This window comes from Dasypus novemcinctus, chromosome 15, assembly GCF_030445035.2.
Source record: "Dasypus novemcinctus isolate mDasNov1 chromosome 15, mDasNov1.1.hap2, whole genome shotgun sequence".
Classification (NCBI taxonomy): Eukaryota; Metazoa; Chordata; class Mammalia; order Cingulata; family Dasypodidae; genus Dasypus; species Dasypus novemcinctus.
In genome coordinates, this window is record NC_080687.1 from 92,333,980 (window position 1) to 92,360,192 (window position 26,213).

Below are 26,213 nucleotides of genomic sequence, written 5' to 3' on the forward strand. Positions count from 1 at the left end.
AAGAGGTATGGCAGTTTGAGATGATTTTATGAATCCCAAAAAGAAAAAGACTATGTTTGTAAACTAATCTATTCTTCTGGTTGTGACTCCCTTTGATTACATTCAATTCAGTTGCGGGGGCCCTTAATTAGATGACCGGTTAAGAGTGCTTGAGGGCTTTCTGTGATTCCACCGCGTCAGTAGGGCGTGATTCAGGTTGAGTGCCCACCCCCTTGCTGGGTCTGGTATAAACAGACCCTGACAAGGACAGACAGACACAAGAAGACAGAGGAAAGAACTTGGTCATTTTTTATCCCGCATGTGACAGAAAGGAGAAGGTTCAAACAGCTAAAGCCCCAGGGAGAGATGGACCATTTGCCTGATAGTTTACAGCTGAAGTTGGGAAGAGAGTTGAGACTGATACAGGAAGCCCTGGAGACGAGCCATGCCAGCCTGCAGTCGAGACCGGGAGGAAGCCGGGCCCAGGAGCCCCAGGAGGGAGAGCAAGGCCAGGAGGGGAGGCCTGGCAGACGTGGTGCCCATCTTGCTTCAGCACACGGTGGCGGACCCTGCTGAGAAAGCTCCTCTCAGGGCACCTCGAGGTGGACCTTCCATGGCCTTGGAACTGTAAGCTCTCACCCCAAACAAATGCCCTGGATAAAAGCAACAGATGTCTGGTACTTGGCATAGGCACCCCTTTAGCAGACTGATACGAGAGGCATTCATGGTTTAGTGAGAAATAGTGTTGCAATCATTTGGAATATTCCAGTTAATTCAGCGTTGCCATGTATTCTCTACATGGATTTCCAATTTTTAAAGCATTTGAATGCAGTAATATATTCTTAATTTTAAAACTTTTTTAAAAAACATATTTTAGTCAATGAGGAGTTCCTAAGACACAAAAGGACTGATACACCTCATAGTCATTTCCTGAACACATAGGGTGGATGTCTGTAATGCAGTGATCTCATTAAGAGAAGGCTGAATTAGAGACTTCATTGATCTGGGCTTCCTGCATTTAAGCCTCACTTCCATTACCATTTTCTCTGTTTGAACAAAATCTCATCCGTCACTTTGCCATCCATTCACTCCATGACGAATTGTTGATGCCCGCTGTGTGGTGGGCACCAGGGGTGGAGATGATGGCTGGACATGATACTGTGCCTCACACACCAGCATTTCTCTGCCTGTGTTACGAAATAAGCGGGAAAAGTAACAGCTCAAGTTTATTAGCTCCTTACGCCATGCCGGGCACTGTGTCAGCATTTGACGCATGTTGATCCTCACAACAGCCTTAATTAGACGGGTTCTCTATCACCCTTGCTCTGTAGATGTACAGCCTGAGGCACTGAGAGGTTAAAGAGCCTGCCCAGGATCTTACAGCAGTCAAGGGCAGGGGGAGGGTTCAAGTCCAAGGACAGCACTCAGAAATATGGGCTCCTGGTCCCTCTTAAGTGTTGATAAGGGACGCTACAGGCTGGTCACCCACAGCTGTAACTCATCTACCCAGGATCTCTTGTGTCTTTTTCCTCAGTAGCTAATGGGTAGCAAAGTCTCAAGAGCTATCTTTCCAGAACCAGAAAGCACTACTCCTGGATTCTGCCTGAGTTGCTTTGCCTTTATTTTATTTTATTTTATTTTATTTAAAGATTTATTTATTTATTTAATTCCCTCCCCCTCCCCCGGTTGTCTGTTCTCTGTGTCTATTTGCTGCGTCTTGTTTCTTTGTCCGCTTCTGTTGTCGTCAGCGGCACGGGAAGTGTGGGCGGCGCCATTCCTGGGCAGGCTGCTCTTTCTTTTCACGCTGGGCGGCTTTTCCTCACGGGCGCACTCCTTGCGCGTGGGGCTCCCCTACGCAGGGACACCCCTGTGTGGCAGGGCACTCCTTGCACGCATCAGCACTGCGCATGGCCAGCTGCACACAGGTCAAGGAGGCCCGGAGTTTGAACCGCGGACCTCCCGTGTGGTAGATGGACACCCTAACCACTGGGCCAAGTCTGTTTCCCTGCTTTGCCTTTAGAGATTGTTTTCCCACTCCTGTTCAAGTTGTGGAGCCTCTCGTTTGTGAAATGATCCCATTTGCCCTGGGTTCAGATGAGGGGACGGTCATTTCCCAGGAGTGACCGTAGGTGGCTGGCATACTTGATCGACTTACATGCTAGACCACCTAATGAGCCTCCAGTCTTAGGCCATTGAGGAAGTTGTGGGGTTTACTGGTCACAGACGGGGTCTCTGCAGTGGCCCAGTGAGCACGAGGGAAGGGAGATGAACAAATCAGACAGCTCCTTGCTGAAGAGAGTAGGATGGGAAGAGAGTAAGATGGCAGCCGACTCAATGGGAGTAAGTAGTGGGAAATGACACATCTGACAAGGGTCTAATATCCATGATATTTAAAGAGAGGCTACAACTCAACATATAAAAAGACAATGACCTGAGTAAAAATTGGGCAAAAGGAGAGCGGATGTGGTTCAAGTGTTTGGCCTCCCGTCTACCATAAGGGGGGTCCCGGGTTCGCTTCCCAGGGCCTCTTGGTAAGAGCAAGCTGGCCCGCACGGAGAACTGGCCCACGCAGAGACCTGGCGCAACAAGATTACGTGACAAAGGAGACACAGAGGAGGGACAAGGGGAGATGCAGCAGACCAGGGAGCTGAGGTGGCTCAAGCGACTGAGTGCCTCTCCCTGCAGTTGAAAGTCTCAGGATCGGTTCCCGGTGCCTTCTAAAGAGAAGACGAGAAGAGAAGACAAGCAGACAGAGAGCACACAGCGGATGGACACAGACTGCAGACAGGAATGCAAAAGCACAACTGGGAGGGGCAATAAATTTTTAAAAATAAAAATAAATCTTTTTTAAAAATGGGCAAAAGACCTGAATAGACCTTTTTCTAAAAAAGAAATACAATGGTGAAAAAACACATGTAAAAATGTTCAAAACCACTAGTTATTAGGGAAACGCAAATCAAAACTACAATGAGATATCATTTCACACCTGCTAGAATGGCCACTATTAACAAATCCGAAAACGACAAGTGTTGGAGATGATATGGAGCAGGGGTTCTAAACAAGGGGCCATGAGCTTGAATGGAAATGCAAAAAAAATTCTTGTGGGGACGTGTTGGTGCAGGTGTGATGTATTTATTAAATAAAACAGTATAGTGTGGCCTTAGTAAAAGGTTCGTGGTTCTCACCTGACTGTCCAAGGGGTCCGTGGAACAAAGAAGGTTACGAAGCCGCTGAGATGGAGCGGTAGGAAGGCTTATCCCCTGCTGGTGGGAATGCAGAATGGGCAGCCACTGAGGAGGGCTGTTGGGTGGTTGCTAAGGAAGGTAGACACAGATCTACCGTGTGCCCCGTGTACCCAGAAGGACTGAGCACAGGGGCAAGGACAGACTCCTGCACATCAGTCTTCACTGAGACATTAGTCACCATTGCCAAAAGACGGAAACAGCCCAGGTGTCCACCAACCGGCGGGTGAATAAACAAACTGGCAGATACACACAGTGGAATATTATTCAGCTGTAAGAAGAAATGAAGTCATGAAACCTATGACAACGTGGGTGAACCTGGAGGACATTATGTTGAGGGAAGAAAGCCAGACACAAAAGGACAAATACTGTATGATTTTGCTTTAATGAACTAAATATAATAAGCAAACCATGGAGTTAATAACTGGAATATAGGTCACCAGAGAACAGAATGTGGTTAGAGAAAGAAAGCTGAGGTTTCATCTGTGCAAAATTGGTAAAAAAAAATTTGTACATGTTTGAAAATGAAATGGTGAAAGCCCATCATAGGATTTGAAATCAATAGTACTGACATACGGGTAGGATAGTGGTTTGTTGTTTTGTTTTGTTTTGAGTAATGAAAATCTCTAATATTGATTGAAGTGATAATCAACTTGTTGAGTATTCCAAATGCCAATGATTGTACACTTTAGATAAAATCATTTACGAACAAGAAATAATAGGGTGGGTTAGGGGGAAAAATACACCAACTATAAGATATGAAATAGTAGTAAAACTTTCATGATGCTCTTTCATAATTTGTTACAAATGTTCCACAACAATGCAAAGTTTTGATGGTGGGGTGATATATAGAAGCCCGGTATGTTATGCATGTTTGTTTTGTAATTTCGCAACTTTTACTATACACCTATTGTTTATGTATGTTCATGTATGAATGATACACTTAAATAAATTGAAAAAAATAGTATAATTACAAAAAGTGTTTTCAATTTTAACAAATGGTCCATACCAATGCAAGGTGTTGGTTGGCGGGATGGTGTATGGGAATCCTGGATTTTATGCATGATTGTTCTGTAAACCCACAACTCCTCTAGTAAAAAATTTTAAAATTAAAAACACACAGGAAGCGACTGTGGCTCAATCATTGGGCTCCCATCTACCATATGGGAGGCCCTGGGTTCGCGTCCCAGGGCCTCCTTGTGAAGGCAGGCTCGCCCACGTGCTGCAGAGAGCTGCCAGCCCAGGCACCGCAGAGAGCTGACTCAGCAAGGTGACGCAACAAAAAGGGAGACAAGCAAAAAAACGCAGAAGAATGCACAGCGAATGGACACAGAGAGCAGACAGCAAGCAAGCATCAAGGGGGGAGGGGAAATAAAATAAAAATAAATACAGACAGAAGAATGCGCAGCAAATGGACACAGAAAGCAGACAGCAAGAAAAAGGCCACGGGGGGTGGGTGGGGGGAGTAAAAACACACACACACACACAGATGGTAAAGGCATGGAGAGAGCTGTGTCAAAGCTATCTGATACACCGTTAAGGAACGTGCATTGAGAACGGGCACAGCTGATGGAGAAGTAGCAGGCTGCTGCGTGAGTTCTTGCCCAAGCCCCTTCCTTAGCCAGCCTCCTGCCCAGACTCCCCCAACCACCCGGCTTAGCCATCAGCGAGTGTCCACCCCACTATCTGTTCTAAAACGACTTGTCAAGTGTGGGCCTCTGAAGAAACACCCCTAGAGCATGACACCGCTGATGGCAATTTCAGAGATAGTTAAGTGATGGTCAGTCACAATGATGTTGAACGGGACACTTTAGTTACATAGAGGAAAAAATATTGAAAAAACACATAAAAAGGACTCAGGTCCAGGCTATATAAAGAGCTCTCAACATTCAATAATAATAGAACAAACAACCCAATTTTTAAAAATCACACAAAAAATGTAATCATATGCTTCACAAAGAAGCTATGTGTATGGTCAAATATGTGGACGGTCAAATAAGCACACAAAGTTCCACTGCTCAACATCATTGGTTACTAAGGAAATGCAAATTAAAAACCACGATAAAGTCACACTCCACACCGGATGAAAGAGCTATCATTTTCAAACCTGGCAGTACTAAGTGCTGAGGAGCATGCAGTGCTCTAAACACTACACGTGAGAAAGCAAAATGGTCCTGTGTGTTGGAAAACAGTTGAGCCATTCCTTGTAAAATTCACCACCACCCATACAAACCAGCAGTAATGAAAATGTATGTTCATGCAAAAACCTGTACACAAATGTTTACAAGCCATTTTAATCACAATCAACCCAAAACTGGAAACCACCCAAATGTCCATCAGCTGGTGACTAGATAAACTGTGGTATACTATGGTATACAATGGAATACTACTCAGCAACGAAAAGGAATCCACTCTGCCCAGTGAAAGAAGGCAAACTGCAAGGCCTGCATGCCGTGTGGTCCTCCCCGGGAGCAGATTAGACCAGCAGGCAAGGCAAGGGTGGCGGTATCTTTACATGTGTATTTTTAAACAGAGCCATGAATTGGGAGGTTCTATATATACATAGGAAAATCAAGCCAAAAAGGAGACCTTGACTTTTATGAAATAAACTACCTTAAGGCAACTCCAAGAAATGCAGAACACTCCATTTCTACCCCTCTGGCCTTTAGGATTTGAAAATACCTGAAGTCCTGCCATCCAAGAGAAGCTACTGCCCAGAAGCCTAAAAGTGGGAGAAGAGGAGAGCCTGCAGCTCCTCAGAATTTCTAGAATTTCCCACAGCTGCATTGTGAGCACCCCCCTAGGTGCCGGCTGGGAAGCCAGGGGACCCAGGTAAGACTCAGCCATGTCTCGGTCTCTCAACCGAGGGATCTTTAGGTGGCTCCCGCCAGGGCAAGGAAGGAGAGGAGAGCTCTGGGACCTGTCGGCAACCCCAGAGGCCTGCTCCACCGCACCGACAGATTCTCCAGGATTCACGCAGGTAGACTCCAGCTCACAGGGGGAGAAAGTGCCCGGGTTTAGAGCGACCAGCGCCTTGGATTTGGCCCCGGGAGAGCACCCATGAAGGCCAGCAATGGAGCGAGGCGTTGGTCCCCCCCAGACCACCGGGAAATGAGTGTCGCTGGGGCGGGAGCACTCCGTCGCCACTTGGCTGATTTGCTAAATGTTTGAGCGAGTAATTTGAGTAATTATGCCCTGCCTAGTCTAGGGAGATAAGTGAGAAGCTCTTTTTAAGGCAGAGAACAGCAAGCTAAGTTCCTGACTGTGTCGCGGTGGAACTGGAAACAGCTGAGGCTGAGACTCAGGCCGGCCTGAGTGGAAGCTTTTGCTAAAGTTGCCAGCCCCCGACTTCCCCTTCCTCATTTCTCAGGCCTTTGGATAAGGAGCCTTATTCCGACGAAGCTCTAGTTCTCTAGGGTCCGAGAGGGGAGCAGGTCACGGGTCCCTGGAGGCCCCCAGTGGGCACATCCAATGGCCACCACCCCCCCCCCCCCGCCCCCGGCCCGTGGCCCAAAGCAACAGGCCTTTCCCTCCCGCTGCAACTTTTGGAAGAAGTGAGTCTTAATTACTCCCCAAACTTTATATCCTCTTGGAAAATAAAATTCTCAATCACCTCCAGAGAGCTTGGCAAATGAAAGCTTACCAGCATCAGTCAATCGGCTTGGAGGTCACTTTCTGTTAACCACCTTCACAAAGACTCACCCCAAGCCCCCCAAACCTTAGCCAGCCAGCTTAAAGAAGGGAAGTGAAAACACGTCTGCGTGTTGTTTTCTCAAGGAGCACATACTGATGCTATTGCAATGAATATCAAAAAACAACATCAACCAAAAAACAATTCTTTTAAATAAGTAAAATTTTTTAAAACACAGCACTTTTCCTTTTGGCCCAGTTGGTTGATTTCCTTATGAACAACAACAGCAATTAAGGCGGTTAAGTTTAGGGCAAATGCTGGAAAGAAAGAAAAGAAGCAGGGCAGTTAGAACTGGAGAACTCTCATGCTTACTTTTGCCAGGCATTCTGCAGTTGCTCTCACCGGTCACCTGGGATGGAGAAACTTGCCTGACGAGCGAGGGAATGTGGGTGGGAGGGGCTGGGATTTGGCGGAGAGGATATCTAAGCCCCCTTCTGGTTTTAGGAATCTGGGGTTCTGGACCATGAGGCTGTCAGCCTGTCCCCTCCAAGACTGGGGGTGGGGACTTATTGTTCTCACTCTGAGGCTCTGCAAGTGGGAGAGGTGCGGCTGCGACACACACACTGTTTTGCACATCGGCATCCCACACATCAGGAAGGCAGGCACTAGACGAGCCCATGTGCTCTGGGGACGCTTCCAGAGCGGGAGCATGGGAAAAAAGACTCATTGCTCAGCAGCACAGCCCACCCCCCACTGCAAGCCCACCTGCTTCTACACACTTTCTGGGCTGCTCCCCAAAATGCACATCTGCATCACCCAGTCCTTAATGGGCTCCATCCTATCAAGGCTCTTTCAAATGTAAGAAAAAGAAATCTGTTTAATGTGATTCAAAGGCAGGAAGCTTGGTGTGTCCCCTCCAGGACTGGGCCTCCCTCTGTCAAGGGCCACGTGGCCCCGACTGCTGCCCCCCTCCACTCCAACCTGCACCACACTCTGGCCTCAGTTCGACATGACTTTTCCAGCTTACCTTCCCACAGCTCAGATTCTGGGTCCCGTCTCCACGTTGCCCCCAAAGAATCGGATTGCTGCCTGACTTGGGTCAGGTGTCCCCCCTAATCTGATCAGTGGGGACAGGAGAGGGAACCAGGAGGGCTCAGATGTGGCCACAGAGGTTCCTCCCCAGGTGAGGGAGGATGAGGGGGGATTATCCCAGCTGAAATTCCAGAAAGAAACCACAGTCATCTCCAGCTGGGAGGGATGCACATGGGGAATTTAAGAATCCTGAGCCATCACTCCATTGCATTCTGCTCTGGTAAGAGTCTGTGCCTAAGTCTGAGTTCCATAAGCAAAGAAATAGAACACAGGAGAAAATATTCGACAACAATTTTAAAGATCATGCTGAAAGTTATAGGCAAAAGACCCTTCCATTTCTAAAATTCCTATGATCCCTATGCAAAGATAAAAGAGCAGAGTATTCAACCTACAGAAGAAGAGAGGGACATGTTTATATACAAATTCAACTCTAGAAAGGCTTTCTCTATTAACGGCACAGTGAGAGGAAAGAATTTAAATTGCAGTGAGAGCAGCAGTGATCCACAATTCTACACATTCCCTATTAGCAGCCACTTAAGAAGATTGGATCCCCAATACTGATGAGTTGAGGTGAAACCTGCACTCACACGTTGCTGGTGTGCCCTGATAAAGCACTTTGGGTATTTCAGACAATTTAACAGCTATTATTCCATTTGCCTTGTCCTCACAGTAACCTCTGAGGAGCTGCCCTGGTAGATGCTAGTATCCCCACTGGACAGATGCAGAAACAAAGGCACAAGAAGGCACAGGTTCGTTCACACCATCTATTAGTGGCAGAGCTGGGACCCTGTACCCTAATTCTCGCCCTTGAGGGATGGGCGTGGGGATTAAAATGCTGACTGCTGGCGGCGGACTTGGCCCAGTGGTTAGGGCGTCCATCTACCACATGGGAGGTCCGCGGTTCAAACCCTGGGCCTCCTTGACCCGTGTGGAGCTGGTCCATGCGCAGTGCTGACGCGCGCAAGGAGTGCCCTGCCATGCAGGGGTGTCCCCCGCGTAGGGGAGCCCCATGCACAAGGAGTGCACCCTGCAAGGAGAGCCACCCAGCGCGAAAGAAAGTGCAGCCTGCCCAGGAATGGTGCCACCCACACGGAGAGCTGACACAACAAGATGACGCAACAAGAAGAGACACAGATTCCCGTGCCACTGACAACAGAAGCGGACAAAGAAGACACAGCAAATAGACACAGAGACCAGACAACCGGGACCAGGGGGAGAGAAATAAGTAAATAAATAAATCTTAAAAAAAAAAAGCTGACTGCTAGACACTCCCACACTGCAACTGAAACCTTCCTCGGAAAAGGGGCCTCAGCCAGTATTTTTATAAAGCTCCACGCTTATTTCTGACCATCAGTATTGTCTAAAAACAACTGCACTAGTCAAACATCTTCCAGCTGAAAACAAATACAAGGGCTGTTGTGTTGCTGATTTTTCCTCTCCATTAGCAACTTGCAGGAATGTTTCCTGCTGCCCTGAAAATGCACAGCTGCGTCTGGCATATTCCATGTCACATCCCACACCCTGCTTCGAGAATACAGGATGGAATCCATACCCACAGCGCGAGCCTGGACACATCAGGAAGTCTTCTTGCTCTCATTTGAAAACAAACATAATTCCCATTTGTATTGGTGCCTGGGAGGATGAAATGAAAAGAGTGGCTTAGTTTACACCCAAGTCCGTGTTTTTTGTTTTGTTTTAAGGTACCAGAAGCACTCAACCCCTGAGCCACATCAGCTCCACTGCGTTGGCCCTTTCATTTGTTTCCTTTTTTCGTTTTTAGTAGACACCATGGACTAACCCGGGACCTCCCATGTGGTAGGCGGGCACCCAACTGCTTGAACCACATCTGCTTCCTCCAGTGTTTATTCTTGAATCCGTTTTCAGAGTTGCTGTCACTGAATGATAAAGTTAACCTGCATTGCCCATGTTTCATTTCTAGCCACTTCACAGGAAATGAGCTAGTCATGGGAATGAAAAGCTGAGCACCTAGGAAATCAATATTGGGAAATGACAATTGTCTCCATCAATAGACAAAGAGCCTGTTTGGGATAAAACAAAGGAAGGTACCAAATGGCCCTTGAGCCCTTGCTATGGATTTTTTAAAAATTTATCTTATTTCTTTCTTTCCCCTCCCCCCTGTTGTCTGCTCTCTGTGTCCATTCGCTGTGTACTCTTCTGCGTCTGCTTGTATTATCTGGCGGCCCTGGGAAACTGCGTCATCTTGCTGCTTCAGCTCTCCATGTGTGCGGCGCCCCTCCTGGGCGGGCTGCACTTTTTTCACATGGGGCGGCTCTCCTTGCGAGGTGCACTCCTTGCACGTGGGACACCCCTACACAGGAGACACCCCTGCGTGGCACGGCACTCCTTGTGCACAGCAGCTCTGTGCATGGGCCAGCTCACCACGTGGGTCAGGAGGCCCTGGGGACCGAACTCTGGACCCTCCATATGGTAGATGGATGCTCTACTTAGTTAAGCTGTGTCCGCCTCCCATTGCTCTGGATTTTGTACCCCTGTGGATTCGGGTGCCCCTTCTTTGCTCTGGACACCTTCTGACCAGGGTTACAGAGGGCAGGTTGCGCCTCTGCATGGCCAGCCAGGTTCCTACCTACTGATGGCATTTTTCCTGCTTGGGTCCCTCCTTGGGGTGAAAGTCCCAAAACAAAAAGTGGAGAGGACCAAGCCTGCATGAACTTACCCTTCAAAATCCCAGTCTGGTCGGTTGGGATTTTTTTTCTCCCCCTCCCCTGCTGTTTTTGCTCTCTGTCCATTTGCTGTGTGATCCTCTGTGTCTGTTTCTCTTTTTTGTCTTCTCATTTTCTCTCCTCTAGGATTCACCAGGATTCGATCCTGGGGACCTCTGATGTGGAGAGAGGTTCCTTGTCAATTGCGCCACCCCAGTTCCTGGTCTCTGTTGCTTCTCCCCTTGACTCTCCCCTTCGTCTCTCTTTTTATTGTGCCATCCCCTTGCTGCGTGGCTCCCTGCATGGGCACACTTGTACCAGGAGGCCCCAGGGGTCTAACCCGGGTCCTCCCACGAGGTAGACAGAAGCCCAATGGCGTGAGCCACATCCTCTTCCCTCAGCGGGGATTTTCAGTCCCCTGGTTCCGTCTCTCACTGTGTCCACTCACCCCTTGCTCCTCAGGGTGCGAGCTCTGCATCTGACCTGGGAGGAGACGGAGGAATTGCTTCTTCATAGGGTCCCTCCTTGGAAGGCAGCGCTCCAAGATCGCCAGACTCGCCTTCAGGTCCTACAAGCTCTGGGCTGCAGAGCCGTGAAATGTCAGGGGGCCTGAGGCCACGAGTTCTCCAGGCTGGACTTGACCTTGAGTCGCCTTTGATGCAGAAGCAGAGGGAGGCGCCTCTGAACTGGTCAGCTCTCACCTCTTTGGAGAAGGGAGTCCGAGCACGTTTTTTATTTTGGTGCAACAAGTGGTTTCTCATACCTTGAACCCGCTGGATGTGAAAATTTGCTCCGGATCTTTTTTTTTTTTTTTAATGATGATGAACAAACCTCATTTTGAAAACCACTATTTGCTGCCTTCCATCCTCAGCTGAAATGAGTGCACAACTCTGTTATTTATCAGGCTAGAGGCTACACCTACACAGGATCTACTTTTGGGCCTGGAGAGGGTGTTTAATGCCACCGTGCATGAGGACTGGCTTGTCAAAGGAACTTAGATGGGGCTGAGCAGTGATTCTAGCATGGGGGCTGAAACTGCGCGCGCTGGCCTGGGGCTCGGGCTGGCGACACCCCACAGCGGGGTCCGTCTGGGGCTGCCTTCCCGAGCCGCGCTTTTAGGGATCTGCCAAAGCAAATTTAGAAGCCTTACCGTCAGCACTGCAGGCCTTCGTCTCGCTCTCCTGGCGCCCGGCACTGCCCCCTCGCTTGGCTGAGGGAGGCTTGAGAATGGATGAAGAAGCAGCTCTGTCCCCTGGAGGTGGGAGGGAGGGAGGGCGGGCGGGATGGGGGTGATTACGGAAGGTGGGAGCCACGTGTGTGGCGGGACGGCTGGGGTCTCACAAAATTACTGTTGTGTTCAGGCCCCTTTGTCCAGAGCTGGAAAGAAATGAGAAGCATGTAAAGAAATCACACGTCCTGAAAATGGGCGATTTTACTGATTACTGGAAGCATACCTCCTGATCACCCTACTCCAGTTTATCATGTATAAATAAGACAAGCCCACACCTAATCTCAAAAAGAGATTTGAGGGAGCGGAGGTGGCTCAAGCCATCGGTCTCCTCCCTCCCAGGTGGGAGGTCCAGGGCTTGGTTCCTGGTGCGTCCTAAAAAGAAGACGAGCACAGAAGTACACACAGACACAAAGCAGACAGTGAGCTCAAACAATGGGGGGATGTGGCGGGGGTGGTAAATAAATAAAATAATCCTTAAAAAAAAAAAAAGATTTGAGATGGCTTAAAACAAAACTTCAGATGAAGGGAGCCGATAGGTCAAAGAACTTGGCTCTGGGGCAGAAACACCTGGCTCGTTTCAGTTGTTTGGGGACAGCTTCCATCTCGTTTTAGTTCCGTCTTCCTTGTAACCAAAATGGCTACCTTAAAACGTTTTTGTAAAGACAAGTACTGCTTTATAAGCTGTAAAGCAAGATGCACGTCTGAGTTATCATCTGGTAGTGTAGACTCAGTTGCAAGTGACAGAAACTCTGAGTGTTCCGGGGTGGCATTTCCGTGCCCGCTAGCTCCGGGCTCTGGGTCTCGCCAGCGCCCCTCCCCATCCTCTCTGCTCTGCTTTCTCTGACTTGGCTGCGTCCTCAGGCGGCATCTCCCCGGAAGGAAGGGGTGAGGCCGGGCTGGCACCGCGAGGCCCACAGGCCGCCCACCCTTCCCACGTTCCTCAGCAAAGGGCCTGGTGGAACTCACGGGCCACACTGGGCCTCGTACGGGTTCCTGGACTGTGTGAGGGGAGGCCCCTGGCCAGCCGGGGGCCCCAGATGTGCTCAAGCCTATCCAGCCGCAGGACCGAGGGAGGGGAGATTCCCGGGGGGGTTACCAGGAGGTCGACAGAGCCCACCAGTGCCGGGGCAGCACCCCATGGTGAGCGAGACAAGACCACTGGACAGTCCTAAAGAACGACCCCCACGCAATCTGCCTGCTTCGTGGGCTTTTAATTATATATAAATATATATATAATATGCATGCATATATTATATATTTGGTTTTGTCCAGAGTTCATGATAATTATAATTGTTTTACTGGGGATTTGTATCTATTCTGGTAGAAGAACTTTGAATTGGGTACCTTTAATATTTTTATACCCCAGTCATGCAATCACATACATGTTAGTATATTAACTCATTGAAGAGGCCCTGCCTCCACCACCCATCTCAAAATGAAACCTTATATAAAACCTTACATCCTCTGCAGGCTTAAGTTACTTCAAATTATTTACCTATGGAAATGTCCTTTTAACGTAATTCATTATAAATGTTATAATAAAGGTGTTTTTTAAAAAGAGCTCTGTAAATGGTAAAACAAGTAACTCAAGACAAGATACTACCTACTCTTTACATTTTGACTTCAAAAGTAGAACATTAAGAGAACGAGCAAGATGGCGGCAAAGTAAGGCACTCCTAGAATCAGCTCCTGCTACAGGGCACCCAGAGCTCTCTGAGCTGGCTGAAGCACCTGTTTAGGGACTCTAGGAGACCAGAGGAGCGTCCTGCCACATCCTTGAAGGAATGGAAGGAGGAGGCTGCCATCTGCAGAGAAGACTCGTAAGTAGATACTCCACACCCCGGAGGTCATGCCCATCCTCCACCACCTCGGGAGCTGTTCCATGGCTGGAATTGGAAGTGTCACTTCCCAAAAACAGGGGAGGAAGAGACAGCTGGGCACCAACTTCAGCTACTGGTAAGTAAATTCAGCAGGCTGAAGTATAGTCCCGAGAACAGCTAAAGTCTGAGCACATCCAAGTAGAAAGAGGCCGGGAGCCACATCTTAACTCCACGCCTGGCATGAGGGAAAGCAGGGCGGACTGAAAATCCCAGTGCCGGTAGGGACCAGCTTCTTTCCATCCAGGTCAGATTGCAGCTCTAGCCTAGGCCCCAGTGCCACCTCTGACAGGGAGGAAGCTGCAGGGACCTGCTCCAGCCTCTCCAGGAAATTGCCGGCCAAGCCGCAGAGGCCGGTGATTGTCCTACTCTGGCAGCACAAGCTGCCCCAGGAACTATTCTGTGATTGGAATTGGAAGCTCCATTTCCCAAAAACAGGGGAGGAGGAGATGGTTGGCTGCTGATTTCAGCTACTGATTGGTAGACTTGGATGGCTAATGAATAACCCAAGGAAGAGGTGGGGTGTGAATCTGTCCAAATTAGAAAGTTAAGAGGCCAGTGGCTGCCATTTCGACTCCACCCCAGGCCTGAGGGGAAGCCGGGCTGACCAAGTATCACAGTGATGGTAGGAACCAGTTTCTTTCACCCAGATCAGCCTGCAGGCTTCAGCCCCACCTCTGGCAGGGAGGAGGCTGGCTAGTTCTGCACCAGCCTATCCAGGTAATGTTGGGTACCTTTGGCTGCCACAAACTGAACAATCTGAAGTCTACTGGAGCAACTGCAGTCCTCTTTGACCCACACTGCATAGATTGCTGCCCACACCTGCAGCTCCATCCCTGCCCCGAGGTGGCAGTTTTCTGAATACGAGTGCTTTACATCATTGGCTAAGTTTGTTCCTATTTGAGTTTTATCTGTCATTTTATTTTCACTGCTCTTTTGACACTTTTAGTTACTTATATTGATATAATCTTCATTTCTAGACTCTCTCTCCTGTCTTTTCTTTTCAGGCTCTAGCACACCCTTTAGTGTTTCCTGAAAATCTGGTCTCTTGCTTAGAAATTCTCTCAGTTTCTGTTTATCTGTAAATGTTCTAATCTTGACCTCATTTTTGAAAGACAGTCTTGCTGGATATAAAATTCTTGGCTGAAAGTTTTTCTCTCATAGTATCTGAAATATATCAGACCCCTGTCTTCTTGCCTCCATGGTTTCTGGTGAGAAATCAGCACTTAATCTTATTGGATATCCCTTATGTGTTACACATTGCTTTTCCCTTGCTATTCTCAGAATTCTCTCCTTGTCTTTGGCATTTGACCTTCTGATTGGTATGTGTCTCAGAGTTGGTCTATTCAGATTTTTTCAGATGGCAGTACGTTGTGCTTCTTGCACATGGATATCTATGTCCTTCAGTAAGGTTGGGAAATTTTCTAACATTATTTCTTTCAATATTCCTTCTGCCCCTTTTCCCTTCTCTTCTCCTTCTGGGACACCCATGACATGTGTGTTTGCACATCTCTTGCTGTTGTTTACTTCCCTAAGACCTTGTTCAATTTTTTTCCATTCTTTTCTGCATCTGTCCTTTTGTATGTTCACTTTCAGAACATACAAGCTCACCAGTCCTTTTTTCTGCCTCCTCAAATCTGCTATTATATGATTCAGTGTATTTTTTATTTCATTTATTACACCTTTCATCCCCTAAATCTGCTATTTTTCTATGTATGCTTTAAATTCTTCCTTGTGCTCATCCAATGTCTTCTTAATACCCTTAATCTCTTTAGCCATCTTATTGAATTTATTAAGGAGATTTGTTTGAACATCTATGATGAGTTGTCTCAACTCCTTTATGTCATCTGGAGGCTTATCTTGTTCCTTTAACTGGGCCATATCTTCCTGTTTCTTGGTGTGATTTGTAATTTTTTTTGTTGGTGTCTTGGGATCTGGTTTACTGGAGTATTTATTCTGGGTGCAGTTTTACTCTTTAGTTTAGGGCTTCCTGCCTTTTCTCCCTTGCTGGTTGTGTAGTAGGAGCCAAGGATGTAGTTAGTGCTATAAGCTGTGGAGGCTCAAGCTGCCCTCATTGCCTCAAGGACCGATGAAGCTTCTTCCAACTTTCTCCTTTCCCAAGAGTAGGGACAGAGCCACTGCTGTGTGGAACAATCCATTTCGTTCCATCCAGACATTATTCAGTCTGTGCCAGCCAAAGGTACCTGCAGTTACCTGGATAGGCTGGTGCAGAGCCCACCAGCCTCCTCCCTGCTGGAGGTGGTGCTGAAGCCTAGGCTAGATCTGCAGGCAGATCTGGGTGAAAGATACCAGTTCCTACCTTCATTGTGATTTTCAGTCAGCCCAGCTTCCCCTCATACTAGGGCTGGAGCCGACAGCCTCTTTCTGACTTGGACAAGTTCAAACTTTAGCTGTTCTTAAGATTATACTTTCAGCCAACTGAATAAAATTTACTAATCAGTAGCTGAAATTGGTGGCCAACTGTTTCTTCCTCCCCTGTTTTTGTAAAATGGAGCTTCCAAATCCAGCCTTAGAATAGCTCCTGGGGTGGCTTGTGCCACCAGGGTAGGATGATCACCAGCCTCTGCAGCTTGGCCTATATTTTCTCAGAGAGTCCCCACAGCTTCCTCCCTCCAGAGGTGGCCTTGGGGCTTATGCTAGAGCTGCAATCTGATCTGAATGGAAAGAAGCCAGTCCCCACGAGCACTGTTATCTTCAGTCTGCCCCGCTTCCCCTCATGCCAGGTGCGAAGTCAAGGTTGTGGCTCCTGGCCCCTTTCTGACTTGGACAGGCTCAAACTTTAGGTGTTCTTGGGATTATACTTTAGCCTGCTGAATTTATTCATCAGTAGCTGAAGTTGGTGCCCAACCATGTCTTCCTCCCCCATTTTTGGGAAGTGGAGCTTCCAATTCCCACTGCAGAACAGCTCCTGAGGTGGAGGACGGGCACTGGCCTCCACAGCGTGGAGCCTCTACTTATGAATCTTCTTGGCAAAAGGGTAGCTCCTCCTTCCATTCCTTCAGGGGTGTTGCAGGATGCTCTTCTGGTCTCCTGCAGCCCCCAAACAGGTGCTTTAGATAGCGCTGTGTGATTACTAACTGCCCTGTAGTAGGAGCTGACTCTAGGAGCAACTTACTCTGCTGCAACCTTGCTGGTTGTTCTCCTAATGCATTGCTTTTTATCAGAAACACAAGAGGGAAGAATTAGCTTTGAATTTCATGCCCACCAGGGCAAAAAGTGCTTTGAACATCAACAAAAGAGCACAGAAGTCATTGAGAGAGACCAGCTTCTAACAACATTAACTTCTAAGATGAATTTGCAAGAAACGGATGTGGCTCAACAAATTGGGCTCCTGTCTACCAGGGTTCGATGTCCAGGTTTGATGGTGAGGTCACGCTGGCCCGCGTGGTGTGCCTGCCCATGCAGGAATGCGGCCCCGCACAGGAGAGCCATCCTGCGTGGGAATGCTGCCTCTCACGGGAAAGTGCCCCGCACAGGAGTGCCAGCCAGCGTGGAGAGCTGGAGTAGCAAGATAATGCAACAAGAGACACAGAGGAAAGAACATAAGAAGACGTAGCAGAACAGGGAGCTGAGGTGGTGCAAGAGAGTAATCGACTTTCTTCCACTCCAGAAGTTTCCAGGATCAGTTCCTGGAGCTGCCTAATGAGAATACAAGCAAACACAGAAGAACACACAGCAAATGGACACACAGAGCAGACAACAGGGGGAGTGGGGGGGAATAAATAAAATAAATCTTTAAAAAAAAAAAGATGAATTGCCCTGTGACCCTCATATAATGGATAAAAATGCAAAGAGGTAAGATGTATTGTACAGGCCCATTCCTTTCTCTTTTTTATTTAAAAATTTTATTGAAGTATATCATTCATACATGAACATACATAAACAATAAGCATATAGTGAAAGTTGTAAACTTACAAAACAAACATGCATGTCATCATACAGGGCTCCCATACATCACCGCATCAACTTGCATTATTGTAAAATATTTGTTACAAACTATAAAAGAACTTCATCAAATATTACTACTAACTATAGCCCATACCTTACATTTGGTGCGTTTCCCCCCCCATGCACCTGATTATAACACCCTGTGTTATAATATATTTGTTATAGTTCATGAGAGAATGTTCTCATATTTGTTCTGTTAACCACAGTCCATCTTCCATCCCTGGATTCCCTGTGTCATACAGTCCCATGCTTTGTTGAGCACTCCTTCCTCAAAAGTCATAGCGTACATCGTAATTTAGTGAGAGCTAAGCAATGAGGAACGAAGCACCTGCCTGCGGATTTGATACAAGCACTGACCTAAGACCCTCTAAGGGCTGGTGTTTAAAATGTCCCTTTGGTTCTCAAATATGGGCCTCTGCCGTGCTTTCAGAATCAGGCCCTCTTCCTAGGTGGAGCCACCCGGCTAGCAGGACTCATGAGGACTCTGGCTGACATTTTGAAATTTCATTCTTTAAATAATGGCCATAGAGCACCAGTTTATGGGGAGGGGTGAGAATTATGAAACAGTTGCTCTGCTAAACCCTAGGCCCTCAGGGAGAATCCGTGGGATTGGAACTGCCTGAGGCTGGGACAGCCTGGCCGAGGCATGGTCAGCGGGGAAGGGAGCAGAAGTGGGGGTGGGGAGGCCACATGTGGGCGCTGCTCCCCCTTAGGGGCTCCTGGTTGGAGTTAGGGTTTGTCCCTTGGGTCTAGCACAATGCTGGGCATACAAGACACGTTTGATGAATACTTCCGAAACGAATAACCGGTAAACAAACTTTTAAACTAAGATGGTGTATTAGTCAGCCAAAGGGGTGCTGAGGCAAAAGACCAGAAATCTGTTGGCTTTAATAAAGGGTATTTATTTGGGGTGGAAGCTTACGTTACCAGGCCATAAAGGTAAGTTACTTCCCTCACCAAAGTCTGTTGCCACATGTTGGAGCAAGATGGCGGCCGGGCTCTGCCAGGGCTCAGCCTCCCTCTTCCTCCTAAGGCTCCGTGCTCCCAGCTTCTTCCAGTTAAGCTGTAGGCTGGAGGAAGTCTTGTCTTTCTCCCAGGCCTTGTTCCTCTCTGGGCTGAGCTGCTCTGTTCTCTCCACAAGGTCCGCTGTAGACTATCAAACGAACAGCACAGTTCTCTTCCCAGGCTCCAGGATCAAAACTCCAATATCTGCTGCACCGTGCGGTTTTCTCTGTGTCCTACTGACGTGGACTTAATCATAACTTAATTGATTAAAGTGAAACCTCTGAATCCAGTATAATCTAATATGCCCAGAGGAACAGACCCATTTACAACCATACTCCACTATCTATTTTAGAATCCATAAATAATATCAAACTGCGACAGCTGGAAATGGACAAGAAGGGTCAAACAATGATGTCCTGGAGAAAGAAATGACCAGCCTTCATAATGGATATGTGGGGTGAAGGAGAAGAGAGCTCCCAATGGAGACGATGATGATGGCTTTGATTTCTTTATTTCCAGTGGCTTCCTTGAGGGACACATTGATGACTTCCGTTTGGAACTGCCCTGAGTTCCCAGGGCCACCAGGACACCGAGGTGAAGATATGGAAGTAGAGGCTGGACGTCTGGAGATGGCAATCAGTGACTCGGGACTGGAGGAGATGAGCCTGGCAGTGGGGCTAGAGAGGCTTGGCTGTGAACAAAACCATCAAGTAGACGGAGTGTCACTGATGATGAAACAAGCCCCGCGGGTCCCTGCCTGCTTCCGAGGCGACGTGTAAACGCTCTGCCCAGGAGCGAGGGGCACGCGCGCACCCTGAGGTGTGCCAGTCGAATGTCTGGCAAGAGCAAACCCTTTTCCTCCTTAACTCGACCAGAGGAACTGGGGCCTGCAGTGCTACCGGGGCGAGGGCTTCTGGGGAGAAAGGCTGGTTCACATTTTAAAATCCAGCACAGCCCTCGTCCTTGTATCCAGAGCTCTTCTAGAAGGTTAGCTCCCCCCTTGAAGGGAGCTGAGCCCTGCACAGCTGCCAGCTTGTCAGCCCCTGGGCCGAGAGAGGGAGCAGGCGGGCAGCAGCCACTGGCTCGACCCCCCATCAGGCAAGGCCCCGCGCCTGGCCGAAGCCCCTGCCTCTCTCCCCTCTGCTCTCCAGACCCCGGGTCTGCCTCAAGCCCCGCAGAGCTTCCTCCTTCCAGGTCTCTCCCCAGCTGCTCCTTCTCCCAGGTCCTGCCCCAGTGCCATCGCCCCTGCCCAGCCTCCCCCTGCCACAGGTGCCGCTGTCCCCAGCTCCTGCCCAGCAACCAGTTCTGTTCTGAGCAGGTGGAGGAGCTTCCCACCCGGGACCTCCCCCTGTTGAGATGTAAATGGTGCCCACCCCCGCCAATCAAGAATGCATGCCCGCTGCTAATCTGCAGAGACCAAGAGTAGACAGGGAGGCAGTAGATGGGAGTGGGGTGGAGGGGAGGGAGGAGGGAGGAAGGAAGGAAGGAAAGGAGGAAGGGAGGAAGGGAGGAAGGAGGGAAGGGAAGAGGGAAGGAAGGAGGGAAGGAAGGAGGGAAGGAGGGAAGGAAGGAAGGAAGGAAGGGAGGGAGGAAGGAAGGGAGGAAAGGAGGAAGGGAGGGAGACTAATACAGCAAATGTGACAAAATGTTGACAGCTGGTGGATCTGGCTCTCAGTGGGCGATATGTGGAAGTTCTCTGTATGGGTTTTGTATTATTTTTGAAACTGTCCTGTAAGTTTGACATTTTTTCAAAATTTAAGAATGAATTTTTTTTCACTGAGCTCATAAGGCCCCCATAATTAAGATTTTACTTCTCAGTGTCTCTTGCAGCTGAACGCGGCCATGTGGCAAAAGGGAATGAAGTGGCAGCGTCCCTCCAGAGCCCCTCCTCGAGAGGCCACGGTCTCCAGCCTTCCTCCGGCTGCGCCTGCAGGCCGCCCTGGGAGTGAGATGAGGGGCCACACAGGAACGGCAGCTGGGGGCAGACGCCCTTACTAACTGGCCCAGGCACTGGGCTCCTGACTTGTAGCTGAGAGAGAAGTCAATGTCTGCCACAGGGAGCTGAACCCCGTCCTAAGGGCAGCTCACTGGCCGGAGCTGGGTCCCCTGCCGTGGCTGGCAAAGGTGCCAGGATGACCACCGCGGGCTCGTCCCCACGGAGGCTCACCGGGCTGGGTGCACTGCCAGGCCGGTCTGAAGAAAAACCAGGGTTGGATTGCAGGGAGCTAAGGGACTGCTCATGTGTCCACCCTGTAAGACAATGGCACTGGGAGTCCAGCCCGCAGCTGGGCTTTGGGCAGAGAGCTTAGTCTGAGACATTTTTCTCAGTCTCAGTTTATAAGTTAATAAACCCTATTGTAAAAGCCAACCCATTTCTGGTATATTGCCTTGGCAACTTTTAGCAAACTAAAACAACATAGAATGGAATATTATACAGTCATGAAAAGGAATGAAGTTCTGATACATGTGCAACCTGGAGGAACCTTGAAGATGCTGTGTGGAGTGAAATAAGCAAGACACAGAAGGACAGATATTGTATGACTTATATGAAGTAATTAGAATATGAAAAGTAATGGATTCAGAAACTAGAATACGGGCTGCGGACTTGGCCCAATGGTTAGGGCGTCCGCCTACCACATGGGAGGTCCACAGTTCAAACCCCGGGCCTCCTTGACCTGTGTGGAGCTGGCCCATGCGCAGTGCTGATGCGCACAAGGAGTGCCCTGCCACGCAGGGGTGTCCCCCGTGTAGGGGAGCCCCACACGCAAGGAGTGCGCCCTGTAAGGAGAGCCACCCAGTGCGAAAGAAAGTGCAGCCTGTCCAGGAATGGCGCTGCCAACACAGAGAGCTGACACAGCAAGATGACGCAACAAAAAGAAACACAGATTCTCGTGCCACTGGCAACAAAGAAGCAGACAAAGAAGACGCGGCAAATAGACACAGAGAACAGACAACCAGGGTGGGGGGGGAGGGGAGAGAAATAAACAAACAAACAAACAAATAAATAAAAGAAACTAGAATACATGTGGCAGTTTGAGAGTATTTTATGAATCCCCTAAAGAGAAAGATTACATTTGTAAACGAATCTATTTCTCTGGGTGTGGTACCCTTTGGTTGCATTTAATTCAACTGAGGGGCCTTCGATTAGATTACTTGATAAGTTCAATGTATGTCTTTTGGTTGGGGTACTTCAGAGTGCATGACTCAGATTGAGTCTCTGGCCCCTTGCTATAAACAGAAACACAGAGAAAGGCTCACTCAGACAGACACAGGAAGAAAGTGCTTTCCCGTTTTTTGATCCTGCCAAGGGACAGGAAGAAGAGGCTCAAACAGCTCAGGCTCCTGGAGAGATGAGCCACTGGCCTGATGGCTGACAGCTGAACCTGGGAAGAGAGCAGAGCCGCCGAGACTAAGACAGGAGGCCTGGGAAGAGGCAAGCTCCACTCCAGGAGAGAGAGGACTGCAGGATCACGCAGGCACAAAGGCCCGAGAGGCTGGGCCCACGGAGCAGCCCAAGAGCCTGGAGGGGAAGGTCAAGACCTGGGCGAGGGCCCCCGTCTCGCTTCCCCAGGTGGCAACGCGCCAGCATCAACCGCAGCCGACGCTGGTGAGAAAGCATCTCTGCCAGCGCCTCCGTTTGGACGTGTCATGGTCTTGGAAATGTACGCTACTACCCCCAAATCAATCTCCTTTATAAAGGGCAACAGATCTCTGGTTCTTTGCATCAGCGGTGTTCTGGCACACTGAAACAACAGGTAACGGGGGGCTGGGGTGGGGAATGGGGGGTTAATACTTAATTGGTACTAAGTTTCTGTGTGGGGTGGCGGAAGCGCGGGGGCAGCAGCAGGAGGAGGAGGAGCGGGAGCCCCGAGGCGACCGGGGAGCCAGCCCAGGGCGTACAGTCAGGAGGCGGCAAGAAGGACGTCTGCTGTTACTACGACGGTGATATTGGAAATTATTACTATGGACAGGGTCATCCCATGAAACCTCATAGAATCCGCATGACCCATAACTTGCTGCTAAATTATGGCTTATACAGGAAAATGGAAATTTATGGGCCCCATAAAGCCCCTGCTGAAGAAATGACAAAATACCACAGCGATGAGTACATCAAATTTCTACGTTCAATAAGACCAGATAACGTGTCTGAGTATAGTAAGCAGATGCAGAGATTTAATGTTGGAGAAGATTGTCCCGTGTTTGATGGGCTCTGGGTTTTGTCAGCTCTCAGCTGGTGGTTCAGTTGCTGGGCTTGTGAAGTTAAACCGACAACAAACTGATACGCTGTTCACTGGGCTGGAGGATTACACCATGCTAAGAAATCAGAAGCATCAGGATTCCGTTACGTTAATGATATTGTGCTTGCTATCCTTGAATTACTAAAGTATCATCAGAGAGTGTTATATACTGATATTGATATCCATCATGGTGACAGTGTAGAAGAAGCTTTTTATACAACAGATCGTGTAATGACTGTATCATTCCATAAATATGGGGAATACTTTCCTGGCACAGGAGATCTTGAGGGATATTGGTGCAGGAAAAGGGAAGTACTATGCTGTCAATTTCCCAACGAGAGATGGTATCGATGATGAGTCATATGGGCAGATATTTAAGCCTATTATCTCAAAAGTGATGGAGATGTATCAACCCAGTGCTGTGGTATTACAGTGTGGTGCAGACTCATTATCTGGGGATAGACTTGGTTGCTTCAATCTAACAGTCAAAGGTCACGCTAAATGTGTAGAAGTTGTAAAAACTTACAACTTAACCATTACTGATGCTTGGGGGAGGTGGATATACAATCCGTAATGTTGCTCGATGTTGGACATATGAGACTGCAGTTGCCCTTGATTGTGAGATTCCCAATGAGTTGCCATATAATGATTACTTGGAGTATTTTGGACCAGACTTGAAACTGCATATTAGTCCATCAAACATGACAAACCAGAACACTCCAGAATATATGGAAAAGATAAAACAGCGCTTATTTGAAAATTTGCGCATGTTACCTCATGCACCTGGTGTCCAAATGCAAGCTATTCCAGGAGATGCTGTTCATGAAGACAGTGGAGATGAAGATGGAGAAGATCCAGACAAGAGAATTTCTATTCGAGCTCAGGCAAGCAGATAGCTTGTGATGAAGAATTCTCCGATTCTGAGGATGAAGGAGAAGGAGGTCGTAGAAATGTGGCTGATCATAAGAAGGGAGCAAAGAAAGCTAGAATTGAAGAAGACAAGAAAGAAACAGAGGACAAAAAAGCAGATGTTAAGGAAGAAGATAAATCCAAGGACAATAGTGGTGAAAAAACAGATACCAAAGGAGCCAAATCAGAACAGCTCAACAATCCTCGAACTTGAGAGGCTCACCAATTTCAGGAAATCAGTAAAAAGTGAGGAAATATTGGGAAGAAAAATGTTTTCTTTTTGAAGGAAACTTCTGGCTTCATTTTATACTACTTTGGCATGGACTGTATTTATTTTCAAAATGGCTTTTTTGTTTTTGTTTTTCTTGGCAAGTTTTATTGTGAGTTTTTCTAATTATGAAGCAAAATTTCTTTTCTCTACCATGCTATATATGAAAATACTTAAAATTGATGTGAGTTATTATGTCCAAAAAACTGATCTATTAAAGAAGTAATTGGCCTTTCTGAGCTGATTTTTCCATCTTTTGTAACTATCTTTATTAAAAAATTGTACTTGAAAAAAAAATGTCAATAGGGAAAACTGCATGTGTGAGAGGGAATGATGTAAGGGAACTCTGTATTTTCTGCATGATTTTTCTGTAAAGCCTACCGCTGCTCAAATTTTTTAAAAGAAGTTCATTAAAAAAAGATCGGCTAGCACAGAGGGCTTAGGAGGAAAAGCAACAGACTCTGCACCATCCTGACTTCCCACCCCCAATTATTTTTATTTAGGCCAATGACTTTCTTCTAGAACTTCTTGTTTTTCTAGAGTTTATACTTGTCTTTTTCTTCCCCTGTACAGCTTTACCTTACCCTCACGCTTTTCCCAGTTCCCAGCAATACTAAAGAACTAGAGGGAGTGGAAATAGACCAAGCAGTTGAGCACCTGTTTCCCATGTAGAAGGTCCCAGGTTCAATCCCTGGTACCTCCTGAGAACAAACAAATAAGCAAATGACAAACCAGCTCTCATCAGGGAGTGGCTGTAGCTCAGGGGTTGAGTGCCTGCTTCCCACATACAAGGTCCTAGGTTCCATCCCTGGTATCTCCTAAAAAAAAAAAGACAGAGTCCCCCTTTCTCACCTGAAACCCTCAGCCATCTTCCTCCATTGTTTGCTCCTGAGGTTTGCTGCACCTCTGTCATCCTAGAACTTCTCTTTATAACTCTTGGATTTTCTAGATTATTCTAGAATCTCATGTTTTCTTCTCTTTCAGTTTTCTCCCTCATTTTTGAGGATGACATCAAGTAATTTCCTAAGAAAGGGTACGTGAGGAATAAAAGTCTTAAGTCTGATATCTGAAATTTTCTTTCTTCTCCCTCATACTCAATTGATACTTTGGCCGGGAATAGAATTTCAGATTGAAAATCATTTTCCCTAAGAAATATTAAGGTATTGGGGCGATTTTGTTTTAGCAGCCGGTGTTGCTGGGGTCTTTCCTTGCAGGTGAGCTGTTGAGAGGCAGCATGTGTGATGGTCAAGGGGACAGGCTCGAGAACTAGCCTGGTGGGTTGGAGTCTGCCTCTGCTACTGTCTGCTGGCTCTTGACCTCCGTTTCCTTGTCTGTGAAACTGGGAATTCTTATAGGGCTGTCATGAGGATTGAATGATTTAATATGGGAATAATGCTTAGAAGAATTTTTGGTACATAAAATAGTTCCTGGGACCAATATTCACAGTTTTCTTTCTGGGTGCTTTTGGTTTTCCTTCATCTTTAGTGTTATATTTCACTCATTGTGAAATATCTGATGTGTTTTAGTTTGGGTCTTTTTACATTTAACGGGTTTGGCACTCATCATTACCATTTAGTTTGAAGATGTCTCTTCATCTCTGATGAATCATTTGTTTTATTTCTTTGATCATGTTCTCTGCTCCATTTTCTCTGTTTTCTTTTTGTTGAAGTCCTATTAGTCTGATGTCAATTCCTAGACTGATTCTTAAGTGTCTAATCTTTTCCTCCTAATATCCTATCTTTGCCTTTTTCCCCTTTTTTCTGAAAGATTTCCTCATCTTTATCTTCCAACCCCTCGTTTAAGACTTTTAATTAAGAAAGCTTCATTTCCAGGAGTTCTTGCCCTTTGATTTTTATTTCATGGCATCATCATCATGTTCTTTTATAGATGTCTACCTTCCTGATCTCTCTGAGGATGCTAATTAAAGGTAATTTTTGTTTTTTTTTTTTAAATTGTTATTGAACTCTTATATTCCCTGAATTGCCTCTATGTTCTCTTTTTCAATTTGTTCTCCTTGGTCTTTCTCTGTTGTGCTGAAGGAGTTCTTAATGATTCCTCCTTATTTGTTCACACTTTTTCAAAATAAGGGAA

At 47.5% G+C, this 26,213-nt stretch overlaps 1 pseudogene; it reads left to right on the top strand.

Annotated features, from left to right (window-relative positions):
• The first annotated feature begins 424 nt into the window (after positions 1 to 424).
• On the top strand, positions 425 to 24,419 carry LOC101440109 (histone deacetylase 2 pseudogene; annotated as a pseudogene).
• Positions 24,420 to 26,213: the final 1,794 nt, after the last annotated feature.